Genomic DNA, 7214 nt, shown 5'->3' with positions numbered 1-7214 from the left:
AGGGAGGCTGAGGAGGAAGCAGGAGCCAGACTGGGGAGGGTCTCGGTAAGGAATTTGGGTTTTATCCTGGGGCCCTGGGAAGCCACTGCAGGCAGGGGAGAGGCAAGATCAAATTTATTTAGTAAAACTGTTGCAGGAAAGGGGACCCCTTCCAGGCCCCAAGAGTGGTCTCTTGTCTGACACTTGGAAATGAATTGTCCGAGGAGACACACATGCTGACAAAGGAAGAGACTTTATTGGAAAGGGGCCCCCAAGGTGGAGAGCAGTAGTATAAGGGAACCCAGGAGAACTGCTCTGCCACGTGGCTCGCAGTCTCAGGTTCTATGGTGATGGGGTTAGTTTCCAGGTTGTCTCTGGCGAAGCACTCTGACTCAGGGTGCTTCCTGGTGGCGTGCACATCGCTCAGCCAAGATGGATTCCAGTGAGCAGGATTCTGGGAGGTTGGCAGGACATATGGACCGGAGTCTCCTCTCTCCTACTGACCTTTCCCAAATTCTTCCGTTTGGTTGTTGACCTCCTGTTGTAAGATGACTCATGCAAGTGGTTACTATAGTGCCTGGCCAGGACAGGCAGTTTCAGTCAGTGGTTCCCCTAACAACACTGTGGCTTCGAATTGAACAATGGGTTAGATGGAAACAATAATGTGTGCAGGAGAATAATTAGGTAACTACATCGTTCTGGCAGAAATGATGGTCTCTGGGACTAGAATGGTGACAGCAGAGATGGAGAAAACTAGATGGAATCAAGAGAGATTTTTCATAAGCTGTGATGATGAATCAGAATGAAGGAGACCAAAGAGTCCAGGGCCACACAGTCTAGAGGACTTAATGATGAGATCATTTGTGGAAAGAGAAGAAGCTTGGGGTGAAGGTGAGGAAAGTGATGAGTGCTGCTTTGAACAGGTTGAGCAGAGGTGCCTGTGAGACCCTAAGAAGAGGTGCACAGTAGGGATAATAACACCCCTGGCTAAGATTTACTTAGCCCTGTACTACATGCGAGGCCTTCTGTTAAGTACACAAACTGTATTATCTATCAAGAGGCAACTGGATCTCTGGGGCTAATGCTCAGAAAGAGGTGCGAGCTAGACACAGGAGTTGAGCTCAGATCTAACGTCAGGGTCTAGGCAGTGAGGGCGAAGAGCTGAAGCCACTGGTGTAACACACTTGGTGTGGCAGGGCCAGGGGGAGCTGGAAAGCAAATGCCCAGTCTGACCCCGCACAAATTCAGACTTGTAAAAAAATACTGGCATGAAAAAGAAAGGGCAAGCCCCAAATGGAGTCACTTGCCCCCTCAGACAGCAAACCAAGATTTAATTGCAGTTTCAATCCCTCCTAGAAATGCGACCTTTGAAACAGTCAATCTGAAACAATCTATGGGAACAAGGTTATCTGCCTGATAAAGACACCTGCCATTCCCCTCCCCCCAAAGAAGACAGTCTGGCCTGAAACACCCCTTTCTTTTCTCCTGCTAATACCTTCCTGACCCACCCTCCTTTCACCTATAAAAACCTTTCACTTTGTACAACTCCTCAGAGCGCCCTTCTATTTAACTAGATGGGATGAATAAAGCCAATTAGATCTTCAAATTTACTCAGTTGAATTTTGTTTTTTTAACACTGGTCAGACTAAGTAAAGCTCATGTGTGGCCTGCCTGGATTTGTCTTTCTGGTCCCCAGTTTGTGACCCCTCGTAATTAAACCACGGGACAGGGAGGGATGGCCTAAAAGAGGATATAGAAGAGGGTGAAATGAAGCCCAGAGTTTCAGCCTAACACGCAAAAAGCCGGCTTTGAATAAGCTCCCAACTGATATTTCTTAGGATGCAACAAGCGACTGATAAAGTGTCTCATTCTAATGCTGCCTAATAATTAAGTGAGGTGAATGCCTATCTTCTATGCTTTCTTACACCTGGTTTAGTAAACTTTAGCATAAAGGGACGTTTGAGCTGGAAGACCCCTTGGGGCTCACTTCGTACAGGGGCTCTCCAACACTGGTGGGCGGATCAGAATCTCCTGGGGAACCTGCAAAATGTCCAGACCCCCAGGATCCTCCCAGACCTTCTGAATCAATGTACAAGGAGGGCCCCAGGCACCCTGATTTTAACAAGGTCCCAGGTAATTCTGATGACCACACCTAGCATAGGAGTTGTTCCTCTAGGTCTACCCTCTCAGATAAGGAAACAGCCCAGAGAGATGAAGTAAGTTGCTCACCTGCACGCGGCTAGAGAGGGGCAGGGTCTGTCCACACTCTGCCGGTCACTCCAGCCCTTTCCATTAACCTCCCCATCCCCAAACTCAGGCCCAGCCCAGGATTGGAGATCAGTGGGTCTCTGGGGCATTCACAACTCAGAATCAGATCTGCAGTGTTCATGATCTCACCCTGATTTTACACCCAACTCCAACAACTGTGTTTGGTCTCATCTTACTCCCACTCCCCAAGCTCCTTCCTTGGGTCCGTTACTATGTTCTGCCTTGACCCCAGGGCTGAGGCCCTGCCTTGGTGCCTTCCCACCCCTGGCTGCCTCTGGAGCAGGAGGCGTGCACACAAGAGGGACACGGTGCCTCTGGGTCGGTGTGAGGAGACAGTCCTGTTGCATCCTGAGGTCTGGAGAGAAGTGCCTGTCAGATGGTAGGAGGCCAGGGGGCATATGGCACAAGTACACCTTTCAGAGGGGTGAGGCTATTTTTGTCACTTGCTATAAATAGCATACGATGGGCCACGGCTTGTGGTCAGTTACATGGCATGCCAAGGCAGGATTCTGGCAGGAAATCCATCCCCACACTACCTGAAACTAAGAATAAGCACAAGCTGGGCAGCATGACCGCATGACTGTGCTGAGTCCTCAAGGAGCATCACATGAGCAGCTGAAGGGAAACTCAGGCCTTGAGAGTCTGCACAGGAGGCTCCTGCCTGGGTGGTGTTAGGAGGTTATGTGGTTACAAGGAGAAATACATAAACATTTAGAAATACAGACCTGGGGAGAAAATGCCTTAACTGTGAGCATGTATAAAGTTAAAAGATTAAGATGATGAAACTAACACTTAGGAATATACTCTGTGTATCTTTATATAAATAATTTATCGGGCTTCCCTGGTGGCGCAGTGGTTGAGAGTCCGCCTGCCGATGCAGGGGACACGGGTTCGTGTCCCAGTCCGGGAAGATCCCACATGCCGCAGAGCTGCTAGGCCCGTGAGCCATGGCCGCTGAGCCTGCGCGTCCGGAGCCTGTGCTCCGCAACGGAAGAGGCCACAACAGTGAGAGGCCCGCGTACCGCAAAAAAAAAAAAAAAAATTATCTTCAGTCAAGCCTCTTTGGATATTGCCTTTACAGAATGATTTTGGTCTACAAGGGCTAATTGAAGTTAATTGTATGCAAGTCCCCATGTCAGCCATTTCTGTTGACCTTGGTCTGCAATATAAAATACTGGTTAAGAGCTAAAGTCATTAGACCTGGGTTTGAATCCTGGCCCCGATGCTGTTGGACTTCAGTGAGTCACTCAACATCCTAGAGCCTCAGTTTTTCTCAGCTCTAAAATGAAGACAGTAGCACAGACATGATAGGATTTTTGTGACAATTAAATAAGGCAATGCATATCTCATACGTCTGGGCTGATGTGGGCAACTTAAAGATTTTCGTTGTTATTTTTGTTTTTTAAGCTTTTTGAACTGTTTTGGTCTCTAGCGGTAGAAACTTACATTTGTCTTTGGGCCAAACATTTCCTTTATGTGGGGAAGACCCCTTGTGTCAAAACCCTGGTAGCCAACCGGGGTGTGGATATGGTGATCTCACAGGGGGACTACTGACAAGGCCACTCCGTTGTTCCTTCAAGTGGTTTCGAGAACGTGGCCACTGGGACATGAGAATCAGGTGAGTAGAGCCAGAGGGAAAGGACAGGATGGATGAGGTGTGGCAACTGTTACACTTTAGGACCTTCCAGGAAGAGCTGAGAGATGCTTTGAAGGGGAGAGAGGACGGGTGTGGCAGTTGAGCCAGAGTAAGTTTGAGCCAATGTAATTTGCATAGTACATGATTACAGAATTTAATGACTGCCGCATTGTCATAACAGACAGGAATTTACTCAAGAGGTAAATTGAGGTAAGAGGTAAATGGAAGTTGCTTGGTCCCTTTGTGGCAATGATGCAATCATACCAATTTGTGGAGCTAATGCTTCTCAACAGAAAATGGTAACTCAACCTAGACCTCACCTTAAGTTTTACTGACTTAACCAATCACTGGGTTTGGTTATGGTGATATGGCAGTGATGGACTCTCTTCCTTGGCAGAGCTTACACTTAATCAAAGAGAGACCATGAGGAATACATCAATACAAACTGAGGGGAAGTGCTCTGCAGAGATGGACATGGTTGTGTGAGATGCTATAACAAAGGAGCCTCACCCAGATGGTGGCAGGTGGGAGTATAGAGCTTCTGAGGAACTGAAGGGAGGCCAGTGAGGCCCCATGGCTGGACCACAGAACAGGAGGGGAGAATGGTAGTGGATGAGACAGGATAGAAAGACTAGACCCAGTCCTGTACAAATTGGATTTTAGCCTAACAGAATGGGAAGCTGCTGTGGAGGTTTAAAGAGGAGAGAGAGTCATGATCATGTTTGCATTTCAAGATTAGCCCTGTAGGGAATGGACTGTTGAAGGCAAGAGTGGATGTAGAGGTACCAGTTAGGAAACTACTGAGAACTGGATTTGGTGGCAGTAGTGGGATGAAAGCTCGTGGCTCCAGAGATGTTTAAGGAGGGGCTCAAAGGTCACCTCTCACAAAGGTCAGTGTTTGACAGTAACAGTACCTATAGCAAAAACAAGGGCCTCCACCATCCTTCTAGTCTTTGAGGCTATGATGAAATGGGTTCCTCACTGTAACACCACACTCTCCAGGTTGATTTCTACCTCAGTTACCTATTGTAAGTACCATTTGCGTCTCCCCCACCTAAATGTAAGCAGCTCAAGAAAAGGCACTGTTGCTTTATCCATTTTTATTTCTTGACATCCAGCATAGAGCCTGGCCCAGAGCAGAACCAAGAGTTGTTTGAAGAACTAAACATGATACTAGGAAAGGGATGACTATTTTTGTAAAGAATATGGCTCAGTGCAGAAATGGCTCATGGAAATCATCCAAGTCAGTATCTCCCTATCCAGATTCCAAGCCAGTCAGCCAGTAAAGGCACAGGTATCAGTCCTTTGAGCCCCTCCTTAAACACCTCTGGAGCCACAAGCTTTCATCCCACTACTGCCACCAAACCCAGTTCTCAGTAGTTTCCTAACTGGTACCTCTGCATCCTCAGTTACCTATCACTTGGCATGGCTATACCTGTGGTCTTGTCTCACTTTCTCTCTGAGTATAACCTTAGGTCTAGGTTTTTCACGTAGTTAAGGAAGATTATTCCAAACCCAAGGGAAATGGCTACATAGACAAATGAATTTATTTGCAAACTTTTAAGCTGTTTTGCTCCTGAAAGGGATTGGAGGTAATTAAGATAAAAATAGGAAGAAATATTTTCTGACCACTTCACGTTTTGAACAACCATGACCCGAAGAATACTGAATTTTTCCTTTGTTTAGTTTCATGTTGCTTTTAAGCATGTTTTGGCTTTATTTTAAAGGACAAATGATATCATAAGTAATAAGAAAGATTTCTTAGAACTAGAGTTGAGTAAGATATGAGATTGAATAAATAAACAAGGCTTTACTTCATGCTATGTTTACTTGCCACTTGGCAATATTTTTTTAAAAAATGAAATCTATATATAAACTCGGTTGCCTATCTCCAAACATAAGAAGCTAATATTATGAGCTGGTAATAGGTCACATTAGGAAAATGCCCAGACCCAGTTGCCTGCAGATCATGGCTACTGCAATTTTCAAAGTGCCCGCATTGAGTCTCTAAACTCAGCAAAACTAGTGAAAATCACCTGCTGTCAGAGTGGAACAATTTCTTCATAACACTGTTCTCCCAGGAAGTTCATTCTGGTAAATCAGTGTCAAGATGACAAGAAAGTCCAACATATCTTAAGAGGCACAATATATAACAAGCAAAAATCTATAAATCCGTGCTCAGAGACTGAATATTAAAGGGTCTGATGAAGAACTCAAGACCCAGAAATGAAGGATATGAAACAAATTCATTAAAACATTTTGAATAAAAATAAGAAGACCATGACATGATGCTCAATTCACAGGAAAACACCATCTTAAAGGGTAAATGTGGTAGATGATGATCTGATTTTTTTGGACATCCAGAAGTAGAGTCAACCATGAGCGACAGCCCTGATAGAGCGGATTAGAGGGACACATTAATGATATCACAACTGCTGTGCTTTTTGTCTTCGTTGTAGTCGCTCTCTGAGTGAGAGAGTTCAAAGAAAGCATCTTTGAAAAGTGACTATTAGATCTTTCAGGCCCTTGCCTGAAATTCCTCGTCAGGAATGCGGCAATCGTTCCTGGGCCTGCTGAGAAAAAGGGAGAACGGAAGTTAAGGAAGGTGCTTATTCATTCCATGAGGTCCTTAAAATCCAACATCTTCCAATTAGTTATGGAAAAGTCCAGGAGCCTGTGAGGAGCAGCAGTTAAAAACCTATTTTAAATTGACCAGGGATCAGAAAACACTTAAACACGTGGAGAACAGTTTAGAATACCAAATACACCAGCAACAACTCTCTGAGGGCTTTCCATCTAGAGAAAGCAAAGTTGGAAAAGACAGAGCATGGAAGATAAGGAGTTTTTTCTTTTTCTTTAATTTACCACAGTGTGATTCTGGAAGCTGAAAGGACTTGGAGCTTCTGCTGCAGAAAGAGGCTACCAGAGAATGCAGGTACCCAGCTCAGAGGGTTCCCAGTCAGTCCACGCACTTGGGTGGCTTTAAGGCTTTTTGGTCACTTGTTTCTTCATGATTTTTAAATAATTTTTATTACATAATTAATGCATGCACATTGTAGAAAAAGTAGAAAATATAGATAAACAAAAATAAAAAATTTTAAATTTCCCTTTATTCCATAACTCAGAGATAATCAAAATTAACATTTTGGTATACATCTTTTCAAACTGTTTTTCAGAAAAGGAGATTTTTGTTTTGTTCTGAATAAAATAGATCATACTGCAATTTGCTTGCTTCAATCAATTATATATTATGAATTTGTTTCTATGTCAATAAATATATTTTTAATGACTGTCAAATATACCCTTGTATGGATGTAACGACATTTATTGA

General features: G+C 44.5%; 1 long non-coding RNA gene across 2 annotated transcripts in view; it reads right to left on the bottom strand.

Annotated features, from left to right (window-relative positions):
• Window positions 1-5692: 5692 nt before the first annotated feature.
• The window catches only part of LOC113624870 (uncharacterized), a 174820-nt gene continuing 173298 nt past the window's right edge, over window positions 5693-7214 (bottom strand). Inside the window, exon 4 of one of the 2 annotated variants that reach the window (XR_003434498.1) lies at window positions 5693-6453. This is a non-coding gene — a long non-coding RNA (uncharacterized LOC113624870). Of the gene's footprint in view, window positions 6457-7214 lie in introns of both variants that reach the window. The other variant, XR_003434497.1, reaches the window with a different exon arrangement.

Source organism: Aethalodelphis obliquidens, unplaced genomic scaffold (assembly GCF_003676395.1).
Source record: "Aethalodelphis obliquidens isolate GAN/ISIS:26980383/991018 unplaced genomic scaffold, ASM367639v1 scaffold14, whole genome shotgun sequence".
NCBI lineage: Eukaryota > Metazoa > Chordata > Mammalia > Artiodactyla > Delphinidae > Aethalodelphis > Aethalodelphis obliquidens.
This window is presented reverse-complemented; position numbering and strand designations above follow the sequence as displayed.